The 16,275-nt window shown below is 37.8% G+C and overlaps 1 non-coding gene across 1 annotated transcript; it reads left to right on the forward strand.

Annotated features, from left to right (window-relative positions):
* The first annotated feature begins 7,111 nt into the window (after positions 1-7,111).
* LOC119470315 lies at positions 7,112-7,218 on the forward strand. The gene has a single exon (XR_005199201.1). It is a non-coding gene; the product is annotated as a U6 spliceosomal RNA (small nuclear RNA).
* The last annotated feature ends 9,057 nt before the right edge of the window (positions 7,219-16,275 follow it).

The following is a 16,275-nucleotide window of genomic DNA, read 5'->3' on the forward strand; positions in this document are numbered from 1 at the left end:
CCAACCCTTCAAGTCCTTGAATGTTTTCAAAGCCACTTTAAAATGCCAAAAGGCATTGATTCATCTGCCTTAATCAAACTGCAAGAACCCACATTTGAGAAAAGCAAAAATTATTTCTTCTTCGATTGTGTTGTTCCTCTGTTTTGCCTAATTAATAGGATTAAAACTGTGTTTTCCATTGTTTTTCATTGAAAATGCACTGTACTTTTACTTCCCTATCAATTTTTAAGTCAGATAGACCTGGGATCTGGAACGCTACTTATAACATTATTCATAAAGGGAAATGTGTACAACATGCCAAAATTAATGGTTAGAACCCAACCCATTTGGAGACTAAGCTTTCCTGTAATACGTGCATACTCCAGTGATGACTGTACATGTAAGAGTAAAATAAAATCTTTATTCAGTGGGATCATTTCTGTATAGAACTTGTTATACTAATTTCAAGTTTCTCAAAGGATACAGATGTTTTCCCCAGCAGGTCTGATCTCGAGGATAAGAGAAATTCATTATTCCATCTGTATTAATTTGTCATGGTGTGTACAGCCAAGGATGCAGCACAGAAATGGCACAAGCAAAGATTTCCGGGCTGACTGTCTCTTGGGGGTGCAAGACACAGTAAGTTGTCAGAGTTGATAAAGATATGTTCTAAGAAATGTGAACCTGCCCATTATTTTTCTGGGAATAGCAGCCAAAACCAATAACAACAAAAAAAATGACCCAACACTGCCAAGCTGGCAGGCATTCTTTACTATATTTCATGCCAATTATTCCTTCTCACATGAAAAGCAGGCATTAATTTCCAGCCCCTGACCTGTATTTCACATACCAGGTTTTCAGACCAAAAGAAGCACTAGCTATCATCAAAAAAAGCTACGACAGCCAGCCACATGAGGAGGAGTCCCTTTAGGCTTCCAGCCAACAAGTTTGGTTTGAGTCTGCAACACTTTTATCAGGAGGAAAGGTGAGGCAGGGGAGAAAGAAAATAATTGTCCTCCCTTCCCTGAGAGGTCTTATCACAGTATCGACTGCTTTTGGAGAGGTAGTGAAAAAAATGATGGAAATTATAACTAATATCTGCTTGTCTCCATGGTGTCTAGGGGTCCAGTAGGCCTAGTCCTTAGCTGCTTCTCCTCTTTCAAGCACACACTAATCATTCAAGTAAAACCTCCAAAAAAAGATCTCCTGCCTTTCTGAAATATTCCAGAGATGTGGGATTGGAACTAGGAAGCACTTAAAACAGAAAGTTATGCTGGAGCATGGCTTTTGTGAATGGGAAGTCATGGGCAATGGTTCTTCTAGTGGCTGAGCAGGGGCTTGGGTATGATAGTTCATGTTCACTAAATCGCTCCCTGGGGTCCTGAAAAAAAAAAAAAAGCAATATCTAAAAATGTCCAACATCTTTCCAGGGGTAGCTTTTTCAGGAGGAAGAATCTAACTCTGTGAATACTCACAATGTGTTATACTGAAAAATGGAATGAAAATACACATCCAGCCTTCTCAAGCAGACCCCATCTGCAAAGACAAAATCAGAACACAAAATATTCTCAGGTTATAGTCAAGCTCTAGATGGATCTCAAGACCCAGCAGAGAGAATAATTTTCTAAGATAGCAGAGTAAGTCAAGAAATAGGGGTTTTAAATGAAATTATTTTTGTCTGACTACCATATCAAATCCTTAAAGAATAAGGCAGTGTCTAACCCTATTATTTCAAATTTCAAATATTGTTTCTAGCATAATAAGAGAATCATGCAGAAAGGGGATGGGAGGCATACATCATTATTATTCAAAGTAAACCCTCAGCATCTTCTCTCCTTCATTCATTCACTTAATTCAATTATTCACTCGTGTGTGTGTGTGTGTGTGTGTGTGTGTGTATAAATATATATACTATTCCATTCCAAGTTCTGTGCAAGCAGCTGAGGCTGAAATTGGTAACAAGGTAGATAAGACTCCTGTCTTCATATAGAAGCAGAGAAGAGAGAACAATTGCATTTTGAACAACAGATAAGCTCTAGCTATGCCAAAGCTCTAGCTATGGAGCTAGAGCTAGTGGTCAAGGTGGTCTAACTATGGAAAGGTCTAGCTATGGAGCTAGACCAAGGGGTCAAGGTGGCCAGTCATTGCAGAAAGAATTTCCATTTGGGTTCTGGCTCTGTCACTAACCTAATGTGTGACCTCAAACAAGTCATGAATACTTTTTGGCTACCAATTTGGAGATAATGGCACCGGTTTTAGGGAGTGGAGACTCAACAAAAACAAGAAGTTTTATGAAGCACTGTATAAATAAAATATCTTATGACAAATATTAGAAAACACTTATAGCAAAAGTACTTCTTAAGAGTTAGCATTCTATTTGTTACCTAATTCAAATCTAACAAAAATATCTGCTGTCAGAAATGGGAGCCAAAAGAGTAAGTCGTGATTGTAGCTAATCATTTACACATTACATCCTGAAGAACACACAATACTCAGTTCTGTACAAAGTCACAAGCTAAAGCATAATGTTTTTCACAGTTTTCTTTAAATTGTTCACAAGCTATGTAAAAAAATAAAATGCATATTTTTTATTCAATACTCTTCAGATTTAAAGAATAATGAGAGATGCAGAAAAAAATAGGCTTTTTAAATTGGCAAATATAATTTTTTATGAATAGACAGGTTGATTTCAGTTAGTAGTTAATGACTCTAGGGAAAGAAGTTAAGGGAATAGTCCAAGAGGTTTTGGTGTGTGTGTATGTTTTTTCTCCCCCCTGCCTATCAAAGGAAAGGAGCCAAGAAGAATGGTGAACTGAAGTTTTCTTTTTATTCTCCCATAATTCAGGTACATATTTTTTCTGGTTGAAAAAAGGGTAAGTACTTCCTCAGCTAAATGGAAATCAGTTTCCATTTCAGAAACAATGGTTACAAACAAATACATATGTAGTGGACATGCAATTGTAGTCACACAGAGAGATTTTTTTTCTACATCTAAAACATTATTTTAAGTGGCTTTACCATTTGGTAGAAAATGTGCAAAGCATAATTCACAATTGTGTCTACTGGGTTCCTTTTATGGTGATAAGCACATAGGGGTTCCCATTTTCAAACAATGAGGACAATAGGTTGAAATCCAAACCCAGTGAGGAATCAAAAACTGTCATAGTGGGAGCAGTCAATCAAAAAAATATTCAGTGAATGCTTTGGCATTGGAGACATCAAGAATGCAGAGCAGCTCATCAAGACTGATTGCCTGTCTTCAAATCTTGGCACACACATGTGAGAAAGCTGTGACCCTTTTGCAAATAGATAGCTTAACTTCCTCACCTTTGGTGTAGTGGGGCACACCCTACTACCTATAGCAAACTTCCCATAGGGCGGAATATTAGCTTGGCATAAGATGGCTTATCACCTAGTTATTCTAGGCATGGTGGGGTAGTTATATCCGGTAAACCTTCTAATGTACTTTCATTCCAGGAAAGCATAGACAAGGTAGAGAGGACAAGTCTATTATCAGCTTAAACACTGAACAACTTAGTGGGGTAAAGACTTTATACCAAAGTATTGCCAGCGGAAGTTAAAGATGGACAGAAAGAGCTACAGAGAAACAACAGGAACCCCCGCTCTTCTGACCACACACACACACACACACACACACACACACACACACACAAACATCAGAATTTTGCCTATAATAGAATGCAATTCTACAAATTGCATAAAAGCTGCAAAGGCGTAAGTTTTCTGAAAAGACTGTCAAAAATTAAAAGCAGCATTATAAAGGTATTGTAAGAAAACAAACACAACGGAAATAAAACACTAGAAAGTTGGGTGATGACTGACTCACAAAAATGTCTTATAGAAACATTAGCATGAAGAGAAACTACATCTTAAACAAAACCACCTAATGGCTGAACTCTAGGTGCCTTGTAAACAGGATCTTTGTTTGCCTTTTTTTTTTCCCAGCAGCTGACTGCAATTTTGGTGGTTTCAAAAAAAGCTGGAATTCTTTTCTACAGATGAAACCTATATGTTTGATGTTTAAATTTCTGTAATCTTTCTTTAACCATTCAAGGTTCTGGTGATACAAACACAAGTTATACTACACGTGTGCACGCGCACACACACGTTATACTACACACAATTTATACTACACACACATGCACACACACACAAGTTAGACTACACACACACACATGCACACACACACAAGTTATACTACACACACACACACACACACATACACACACACACACACACAAGCACACAGGCACATTAAACACTGACATGTATTCATATGTCCAGACCTTGGGACAGGGAACATACTTTCTGATGATGTAAAGCATTATTTTTCTTAGGGAAACTTTGTCGTTTTGATATCTTAATATTTTTGGTTGGTATCTCAGCTAGACAACTAAAGAAGTTAAGCCTGATTTACCTATATTAGATTTTAAATCTGCTGAATTTGCCAAAGTTTATCCTGAGCCCAGCAAAGTATCTGATACATAATAGGCACCAAGCAAATGTCTGTCAAATGAATTAATATAGTAAGACCAGTCAGCAAACCCATCATTCAAACTGATGTTTTACCTTAATTATTTGTATAAACTAAAATAATTTCCATTGTAGTATTGCTAGTTATGAGCTAATAAAGATCTACTTAGATTTCAAAAATGTGCTTGGATTTCATATTCTCCTCCCCAGTAGCAACCAAGTCTCTGTCAATAATCATATAGTGACATTTCAAGTTCTCATGTCTTAAGCTAACAAAACCAGGAGGCTAAGAAGTAAATTTATGAAGTATTATTTGAAGAATACTTAAATGATTGCCTAAAGTATTTTCCTTCACCAATTTACCATTGGTATGATCTGAAATTGCCACTATCAATCATGTATTGGACACAAAACATTCAAAGGTTCTTGTAAAAGGCAAATATGTTACAGGTACAATCTGAATTTCCTTAGACCTTAAAAATGTGGGTTAAAATGGAGTTTTATTTAATGGAATAATTTAAGTGTTTCTAGTTTGTATAACCATTTGCTGTATAACCATTGTGTTGACAGGGATCAGGCCTTCAGCCTTCCCCACCGCACTACTTCTCCAACCCCTTCAAAAACTTTTTTCCAATATTTTTGAGTCTGAGACAGGCTCCTAAATAATCCTCTTCCTGCTGGCTCCTGTGATGACCTTAGCTGGGCTCAACCATTATTCCTGCAAGTACCACAGTTCCTCATAGGCCTCTCCAGAAATCAAATTTATGCAAGAACTGTGTCACAAGAAAGAAATCTCACTTCCATTTTGCTTTGGAGAGATTCTCAAGCATGGTCACTTAAGTCCCAGAACTTACCTTACAGAGTTCTTTCTCTCTCTTCTTACTCCTAACTTCCCTTAAAATTTTAGAGTTCCTCTGTTCTCCACAAAACTCAAATATGTCCCGTTAGGGCTGGGAGACAGCTCTAGGTGCCTGAAACCATGGCACATCCTGGCTCAGCTCCCCTGACAGGCAAGGCCCTCTGTTGAGAGCTTATCCAACCTAGCTCCTTCTCCCAGAACATTCCTCAGTGTTTGTGCAAATGTGCTTCTGGCAAGCACAAGATAAAAATGTACCAAGTATGCCTGAATTTCAGTCTCAGGAGAGACCACTTCCACATATGGAAAGATGAAAAGATAAATATTAGCACAATGTCATCTACAAACATCTTCATGAAAATTAGATTCTGAGATTGGCTGATCCTGCAACAGAGAGCAGATCTCTGAATGATAGTACAGATGTGATTTGATGAAAGGGACAAAGGGGAAAGGGACATAAAGGCTAAAAAATTCAGAATCTGGAGATTGTTTCTAGGCTGATGAGCCCAGGAGCCAGATGCCTTAAGGGTGAATGGTCAAGGGCACCAGAGGGTATTGGGTACATGGGCAGGGGACACATGGTTGCAAGGAGATGAAATGGGAATGAAAGGACACCAGAAATAAACTCAGCCAGGTCTCAGTGTTTCTGAAACTCAACCTTGGAAACAAATAATTATCTTTTCTAGTGAAATTCCAGTGAGTTTCTGAAACTCAGTCTTGGAAACAAATAATTATCTTTTCTGGTGAAATTCCATACAAAAGTTTGATTTCACAAATTTGTCATGGGTCTTCCCTGTAACTGGCTCTATTCCATCATTAACCAGTCATAACATCAGTCTACGTGACACCAAACATCCAGCCAATTCAGCCATAATCAAAACTCCAGTTAACCAGCCAGCTGTTGTCTGTACATAATGCCAAGCAATCAACTGGACTAACTTCATGCCTGGGTTGATGGGAAAAACCAGATGTTTAAGCATTATGTAAATGCTAAGTGCCAATGGAAAGCAGGAGTGTTAGCTGTCATTTTACATACAATCTTAGAATGAACACTTGCACTTTTCTCGTAAGTAGGACATTAGCCCAACCAAGATCTCAGATATACACATACACAAACACAGGTACACATGCACACTGAAAACACTAGTGAGTGCGTGTGAGATGTAAGAACATGTCAGAGGTGCAGGGGCAATAAGTTAATTCACACACTCAACTTTGTAAAATGTACTCAATGTGCCTGTCCTGCCAGTTTGGGCCCTTACCTGCCTTGCCATGCTCTGCTCTCCATCTCAGGGAATGACTCTTCTAGGCTCTTTTGCCCTCTGGCTTCAGCATATGGGAGGCACAGTTGGAAGATGTAGGGCACAAAGAAAGGCATGACAAGAGAATTTACTCCTCTCTCTGTCTCCTTTGATGTCTCCAGAAGCTGCACCTCCTTTTAGATTGTCTTTCCTTCCCCAGTTCTGGTTCCCATCCGACAGCCCTATGTCTGTTCCCTAAACTCCCTCTCCATCATCTGTGAAATCTGTTTCCAGAACTAAGTTTCATCTACTAGGAGACCTAGAGTGACTTATTTTTCTGGCTGGACTCTGACTGATACACAGGATAATCTAGAAAAGTAGAGTACTTCTCATTCTGGGGTTTCGAGGGCAGCCTGAGGCCTATTCAAGAGCAGCTCAAGTGCTGAGCCAACAAAGGACCTATCAGAGCTCTTCTCCTCTTCCTCGCTTCTCCCTATCAAGTCTTCTAACTAATAGGAAATAAATAAATAAAAATGATTAAGCGCCTACATTGGCAACACATATTCTAAAATTGGAACAATACAGAGAAGATCAGCATGCCCGTGTGTAAGAATAACATGCAAATTTTTGAACGCTCCATATATTTTTTTACTACCCATGTATCTTATGAAATCCTGTTGTATATCTTCAATATACATCACAGAATTTTTAAAGGTTTCCAGTTTCATCCATGTCCCTGCAAAGTACCCAACTGTATTTTTATAGCTATTAACAAACTTCCCTTCATCTTCCTCTTCTTCTCTTCCCAGGTTCTGGTAACCACCATTCTACTCTCTATCTCCATGAGCTCTATTTTTGTAGCTCCCACCCCTTGTACTAGTGTGCCCTGGACATGGGGCATGAGACATGGTGTCAACGGAGATGATTTTGGGGCTTTACAATTTCATGGCTGCCCTGCTGGGTTACAGAGCTGCTTAAGGCCTATAGCCCCTCTCTTGACTGATTTCTCCCTTTTGGAACAGGAATGTTTACCCAATGCTTGCATCCCCATTATATCTTGGAAGTAAATTTAACTTGTTTTGATTTCTCAGGCTCATAGGTGGAAGGAAATGAGTCTCAGATGAGACTTTGAACCTGGACTTGGGACTTTTGAGTTAATTCTGGAATGAGTTAAGATTCTGGAGAACTACTGGGAAGGTATAATTGTATTTTGCAATAAGAGAAGGACATAAGATTTGGGGGACCAGGAACAGAATGATATAGTTTGAATATTTGTCCCCACATGTATTAGCCCATTTTCATGATGCTGATAAAGACATACCTGAGACTAGGAGGAAAAAGAAGTTTAATTGGACTTACAGTTCCACATGGCTGGGGAGGTCTTGGAATCATGGCAGGAGGTGAAAGGCAAGCGGCCGCAAGAGAAAATTAGGAGGAGCAAAAGCAGAAACCCCTGATAAACCCATCAGATCTCATGAGACTTATTAACTGTAACAAGAATAGCATGGGAAAAACCAGCCCCCATGATTCAATTACTTCCCCCTCGGTCTCTCCCACAACACATGGGAATTCTGGGAGATACAATTCAAGTTGAAATTTTGATGGAGACACAGCCAATCCATATTATTATCCAAATTTCATGTTGAAATGTAAACCCCATGTTAGAGGTGGGGCCTGGTGGGTGGTGTTTGGATCATGGGAGTGAATCACTAAAGCTTGGTGCTATCCTCACAATCGTGAGTTCTCATGAGATCTATTTGTTTAAAAGTGTGTAGCACCTCATCCTACCCCTCCTGCTCCTGCTTTTGCTACATGACGTGCCTGCTTCCACTTTGCCTTCTGCAATGAGTAAAAGTTCCTTGAGGCCTCCCAGAAGCTGAGCAGGTACTGGCATGACACTTCCTGTACAGCCTGAAGAACCATGAGCCAATTAAACTTATTTTCTTTATAAATTACCCAGTCTTAGGTATTTCTTCATAGCAATGCAAGATTGACCTAATACAGCAAAAAACAAATAGCCTGATTTTAATACGGGCACAGGGTCTAAACAGATGTTTTTCAAAGGAAGTTATACAAATGGCAAATAAGTACATGAAAAAAATGATTAGCACCACTAATCATTAGAGAAATGCAAATTAAGACCACGATAAGATATTACCTCATACCTATTAGAATAGCTTTTATTGAACCAGAGAGGCAGAGGTTGTAGTGAGCAGAGATCGCACCACTGCACTCTAGCCTGGGCAACAGAGTGACATTATGTCTCAAAAAAAAAGAAAAGAAAAGAGAAAAGAAGAAAGAAAGAAAGGAAAGGAAGGAAGGAAGGAAGGAAGGAAGGAAGGAAGGAAGGAAGGAGGGAGGGAGGGAGGGAGGGAGGGAAGGAAGGAAGGAAGGAAGGAAGGAAGGAAAGAAGGAAGGAAGGAAGGAAGGAAGGGAAAGAAAGAAAAGAAAGAAAGAAAAGGAAAGAAAGAGAAAGAAAGAAAGAAGATCCTGATTAGTAGTCTAATCAAATTGTTATATAGATATCTTGGGAGGTAGGTGGGACCTGAAGTGGACTAAATGTGATAGAGAAAAGAAGTCGAAAAGAGCTAACTCCTCATCCTCCAGAGTAGTAACTTAAAACACAGTGCTCAAAATATTTTCCACTTAAATGTCTCTTTTAATTGACTTTGTAAATGCTCATACTTTCCCTTTACTTCTATAGTCTATAACACATGGTAAATCAATTAGTTAATTGTTGATTTGAAGATAGGTAACAAACCGAAAGTCAGGAAATATAAAAATATTTAACCTTAATTTTATGTAAGAAGTAGTTCTGGAATGAAAAAAAATTAAGAGTATGTATTAAAATTTTAGCTTTTGCAACTCAGCTAATGGTATTATCCTCACAGAAAGACTATTCTCTAATAAAATATACAGCATAAGAGAAGGTAAGGTTTGAATATAATTGAAGAGAACAAATTATTTGCTTAAGATATGCAGAATTGTTCCATACGTCCACAGGATTGGCCATCTGGTTTGTCTTTGTTACGTATCTCTTAACTCAAATTACATCATCTGACTATTCTGGTGGGCAGTCAAGTAAAGTAAGTAGAGGGAAACAAGTCAGCATAAATATCATTGAAAATCTCACTTTTCTTCCCATTCATGAGCGTTAGTTTTTGTTTGACATATGATAATATCTTCACCTTCACCTATGTGCAAGCCTAGAATCCAGCACTAAATCATTAGGACCAGTTCAGGATAGAACTACAGCGTCTCAGCCTATGTGATGGAATTTGAAGTGCAATGACCATCTATCTGAGTCATTTCTGTTTCTACAACCTTGAATCCTTTGGAAATTCTTAGGTGTTATCTTTCACTATCCCATAGCTTTCCATTTTTTTCTTCCTAGCAAATGAAAGTCTGCAGAAATTTGAATAAAGAGAAGATACAAGCCTAATCAAAGGAAGGTTGTTTACTTTCCTGATATTCTGTAAATTACTTTCCTGATATTCTGCAAATCTTGACATGCTATAAAAGGATTGATAGCATCTTAAAGAGCTAAAAAGCTTTCGTTATTCATTCATTTTTAATACAAACCTATAATTGGATCATTTGGTTTTAACAGGTTCTTTGATTTAGAGAACCATACTCATTATAATTGGTATTTATAAATTCATGTCAAAGAGAAATGTATTAAGAATTGTGGTTAAATTTGAAATTGGCCAATATAAGAAATTTTTTCTATTAATCCTGAGATATGTTTCTTCAGAACAGTTTTTAAATAATTTAACACTAAGATATTGCAACTGGAAATTTAAACCATTTTTAAACGATAGTTAAAACTGCCACAAAACCGAAAAATCTTCCCAATATATGATTTCACGCTGCAATGGGAAACCATAGCAAAGCCTGAAAAGGCAATGAATTTACATATTATTGCCTGGAAAAGTATCTCTAAGTGCACAATAATAGAGAGTAATTTTATTTGAAAACTTAAGACACCTTAAAAGACAAATAAAAGAGAAATGTTAAAATTATAATCACTTACAGAGATTGAAGCTACACACATATTCCTGTGTGTACATTTATATCATTTCTGAATAGTATTATTTTGCTCATAAAAATGCTGTACTTTTTCTAACAGAGATTATATACTAAATTTTTCATGGAATCTTTGGGCATTTGTGCCCAAGCTAAAGCAATATACCAAAGCAGAATTCTAGAAGAAGCTGTTTTTAAACAAAAATGAATTGAAAGACAATAATGTGTTTATCTATTAGGAAGTTAAATATATAATCTTTTAATTTGAAGTCAGAAGATTAAAGATGTCTTTCATTTACCTATACCACTACCCAAGCCGTTAAGGCAGTTGGCTTATGAGTTCTACTTTGGCCTTTCTGCTCAATTGTCTGCCAGAAAGCAATGTAATTACCTCTTTGAACTTCAACTACTACATCAGAAATAATGAGAACAATACTTTCTAAAATTCTATGATTTTATGCAGAGTCTCTAGAAGAAAAGACTCTGTATTTCATGATGTTGCTTCAACACAGTTGATTCAAAGTTCCAATAGTTTTCTAATTCTGCAGCTCTTTGTGATGTTTTTGTCTATCATTACCTGGGAATACTGGAGTATTCATATATGCACTGATCTTATCATTAATTTAATGGTTATTCTCTTTTATCATAAACTCTGGAGTATTCAATTAGTCATTAGGAATAGGATGTTAGGAAGTAAGAAACTGGTTCCATCTCTACGGACACTTTTGTTTCAAGTCAAAATGGAGTTAAAAGGGATAGATTTAGCACTATCACCCCACTCCTTGCTGTAAGCAACTAGAAAAAATCAGACAAAACATAGGAAACAGTGGTTTACAGGCATTTGAAAAGAGGCATTATAAGTCTGTGATCCCTAAGAGAAAGGGAACAGATGATGAAAGGTTAACATGCATCATCTTACTTCCTGTAGGCAGTTTCCAGGCAACAGCACAGAGTCAAGCAGTCTTGCTAAATTGAAGAAAGAGATCAGAATTCAGGGATATTAAGAAAGGTGGAGTTTGTGGGGCATAGGAGCACAGAGGAAGGAGGTGCATGAAGAAGGAACTCTGGAGATCTGCAGTGGGGTCTGGAGGAGGCTTTGTCTAAGTACTAATCTGTGCATGCATGAGAGGAAATGACCCAAGCTTGGGAAAGAACCACAAGAAATAAGTAGTCAGAAATATTCCTGGAGCTCACAGAGGGCTAGGAATTGTTCGTGTTCCTGCCAGCTAAGATGAAACAATAATAATAACAACAAAAACAACATTTTAAAAAGCAAAAAAAATAAATACATAAGGTATCAGGTAGAAGCTTCAGAATGATATTGCATTCCAAAGCTCTATATAACTAAATTGCCAAAAACTAATGATAGAAAGAAAATCTTAAGATCAGCCATAAAAAGAAGATACATTGTGACACCCTGCAAACAAGCAATAAAGAGAAGAATGACAGCAGACTTCCATCATAAACTATACAAGCCAAATGTGTTGAGAGGGGCAAAAACTGTTTACCTACACTTCTTTATCAGAGAAGATACATTCCAAATGTGAAGAAGCAATATACATTTCTGGAAGAATTAAATGAAGAGAATTCATCACCAACAGAATTACACTCCAACAATGCTAAAGGAAGTTCTTTAGGCAGAGCTAAAATAACACCAGGTAGAAAATTAAACGTACAGGAAAGATTAAAGAAAGTTATAAATGGTAAGTTTGTATGGGAATGTAAAAAAACAAGAACAACAAGAGTTTTCTCATTTTAAAAAATATCTTCAAAATAAAATGGGCTGTTTAAAGCAAAAATAAGAGCAGCGTAGTATGAGATTCACAGCAAATGTGGAGGTAAAAACAGCAGTAATAAGGATAAAGAGATGGAAGCACCCTGTTGTGAGGTTCTTATACTACATGTGAAGGGGTATAAGGTAGACTGGGATACGTTTTTTCTAATAAAAATTATTTGTATTTATTATTATTTTTTCCTCAATATATGACTTTTTAAAAAAAATGTTAGGTTTGGGGTACACGTGCAGGTTAGTTACATAGGTAAATTGCATGTCGCAGGGCTTGGTGTACAGATTATTTCATCCCTCAGGTAAAAAGCATAATGCCTGATAGGTAGTTGTTGAATCTTCACCCTCCTCCCATTCACCACCCTCATGGAGGCCATGGTGTCTATTGTTCCCTTCTTTGCGTCCATACTCAATGTTTAGCTCCCACTTATAAGTGAGAACTTACAGTACTTGGTTTTCTGCTCCTCTGTTAGTACACTTAGGATAACAGCCTCCAGCTTCATTCATGTTGCTGCAAAGGACATGATCTTGTACTTTTTCATGGCTGCATAGTATTCCATGATGTATATGTATCACTTTATCTTTATGGGCATTTAGGTTGATTCCATGTCTTTGCTATTGTGAATAGTGCTGAGATGAACATACGGGTGCATGTGTCTTTATGGTAGACCAATTTATATTCCTTTCAGAATATACCCAATGATGGAATTGCTAGGTAAAAATCTTAATTCTTTTTTACGTTCTTTGAGAAATTGCCAAACTGCTTTCTACAATGGCTGAACTAATTTACATTCCCCATAGCAGTGTATAAGTTTTCCCTTTTCTCTATAATCTTGCCAGCTAGATGGTGATAAATTAAAGCCCTTCCCTCTTCTGGTGAAAGAGAAACTCCAAGTGATTTGGCATTTGATTAAAATTGTTGGGCCACCATAGGTATGTCTCTGAGAATGTTCCAAAAAAGAGACTGGAATTTGAGTCCATGGACTGAGTAGAGAAGATCTACCCTCAACGTGGGCAGACACCTTCCAATTGGCTGGGGGGCCATATGGAATAAAAGGGTGGAGAAAGGGCAAAATCTTGCTCTGTCTTTTGGAGCTAGGATGCCCTTCTGCTGCTGCTCTTGAATGTTACAACTCCCCTTCTCAGGTTTTGGATTCTGGGACACACACCAGCAACTCCCAGGCTCCCAGGCTTTTGGCCTTGGACTGAGAGTTATGCTATTGGCCTCCTTGGTTCTGAGGCCTTCACCCTTGGCAGTGAGCCATGCTACCAGTTTCCCTAGCTCTCTAGCTTGCAGACACCTATCATGCGCCTTCTCAGCCTCCATAATCAAGTGAGGCAATTCATATTCATAATTCATCAGTTCTGCCTCACTGGAGAACTATGACTTAAACACCTATTGATTACTTATTATATGCCAGAAAAGTTCTAAATAATTTATATATATTAAGTCATTTAATTATCATAACTCTAATTAGATGGTCACTATTATTAAACCCATTCTACAGATATAGTCCTAAGGCACTTACCCAATGTAGATATGACGAGATGCTTTAGTAGTTCAGATGCAGGAGAAGAAAATCAGGACCAGGAAGAGAAATTAGGACTGTATTAGCTTAATGAAGTTGTCCTGGAAGGTATACGAATCGAGCTAGCTCTTGCAAAGATCTATGCTAATGACTACCAGGTTTTTTTCATACCAAATGTCACAATCTAATATTACCAAAGAGCTAGTACTTCAGCAGAGTAGTTTACGTCACTTCCTCAGCTCTCTCAACATTTATTAAATGCCTACTATGTTCTAGCCTCTGCAATCAAGACATAAACAAAGGATGGCTACCTATTGAAAATGTACATACAATACTCACCATATTACTAGATGTCATTGGGGTACAGCTCCCACTTTCAAAAAGCTTGTAATCTAGTTGGTTGTGTGTGCGTGTATGTGTGTGTATATGTACATGTGTACAAACTAATTAAAAACCAGCTGAGACTAGATTATAATCATGAGCTAAACTGAGTAATACTCTACGATTCAGTAAAGCAGATTACTGTGAATTACTCAGATGGCTTCATGAAAGTGATGGCTTGGAGCTGAATACTGAAAAAGTAGCTACATTTATATAAGTAAAGGAAGCAGGAAGAATTTACCCTGTGGTGATAACAAAATGAGAAGACTTAGGTGGAGATAAGCACAGTTGGTAAGACTGAGAGTGAATAATGTTAAAAAATGGCTGAAAATAAAGTCACGCACGTAAAGGAGGCAAGAGGAATACAAATTGAACATTAAAATTAACTCGAATCCCAGATTGTTTTTAAGAATATAGGCTTGATAATTTCATCTTCAAATTCTAACTAAATCATTCTGTTTTTTTTATGCAGGAGAAAGGGCAGAAATACAAGAGAGAGTGCAGAGAATACTCAAAACAACAGATAGAGATGAAGTTTCAAAGATCACCTGATATGTTTGTAATTTCCTTGGAATTCAGAAATATTGATAAAATTTAAAACAGAGAATGTTACCAGATCCAAGATCTTATTTTTAAGCTCAAAGCTTCTGTAAGCAATTAACAAATAGGCATCACTGATCCCACCAAACATCATCAAACCCATATAGAAAATGGGAACTTTATATCAAAGAGCAGCATGAGCAGTGACATTCCCACGGGCTGCTGATGTGCCTGCCTTGCTCAAACGACAGGGCACTGGGCCTTCCAGGTGTCCAGGGGACATCCCCACTATAACATGTCAACAGATTTGCAAATGTTCTCAATGACAGGAGCTCACAGCCCAGGAGTATGTCCTTACCCCCTGCTCAGCTCAGATCGCCTCAGTGCAATGTCGCTCTGCTCTGTGGGGTCCCTCTAATGGCCCCAACTGCCAATTAAACACCTTCATCATCTGTGTGTCTAAAATTGGATAAAGGTATCAAGTTTGGCTGCCTGATGAGACTAATTAAGTACTTTGCAGAGGTGTGAAGAAGTAATCAGTCCTCGCTGGGGAGAAGAGAAAAAAATACGAAGGAAACCCTCAGAGGTGACTCTGACACAGTTCCTGTCTCTATTGATGGTTCATACGATCACAGCTGAAAGAATATTCTACCATAAATCGAGGACCTGTGTTAAAAGCAGGAAACGAAACATCATCTCACAACTCTTTCCCCACTAATTCAGCACATCCACCCCGCATCCTAAAATTGTTACATTGCCGTATACTGACACCTAGTGTCCAGAGTCAGGTGAGCCCAAAGGGAACATTTTTCTTCAGTCATCCTCAGGGGGCTTACTGTGGGACATGGCTGTCTCCCACATCAGGTTTCCTGGTGTGATTCCTCACTCTCGTCAAGGCATCCACGTAAAAGTGAAATCAAGAATTTACTTTAGTGCAGTTCAATTTTGTGGACTACCTTCCTCAGCTACTTTGAAACTGCAAAGAATTCCCAGAACAACTCTTCGTTGTACTGAGCACACATCAAACTCCCACCTTTCCATTCTCCTCCTCTCCAACATTATCAGCGTGTGGACTTTCTTTACATAAAGTCTATATATTTTAACAGCAATATATGTTGCACCAAGTATAATTGGAAAGATAAAGCTGTACCAGAAATGCCTCAGAATTGTTCATAATAGCAACATGTAAATAGCTTTTGAATTATTTCATTTTGGAGATTCACCTCTTCCCTCCTTCTATTCCCACAACCACACAGTGAGACAGAGAAAGAGATGTTAATGAATAATCAAAAGTCAACAGAATAACAGAATATAACAAAAATAAAAAATAATCCCAAGGAGTAAGTACTTAAGAGACTCTATTTTCTTCTAAGCAATCTTTAGAGATAAGCTGGAGCCGTTTCTAGATAGGAAGTGTAAAAATTTTGAAGATGTGAGCTTTCA

Source organism: Cebus imitator, unplaced genomic scaffold, assembly GCF_001604975.1.
Source record: "Cebus imitator isolate Cc_AM_T3 unplaced genomic scaffold, Cebus_imitator-1.0 Scaffold27, whole genome shotgun sequence".
NCBI classification, from domain to species: domain Eukaryota; kingdom Metazoa; phylum Chordata; class Mammalia; order Primates; family Cebidae; genus Cebus; species Cebus imitator.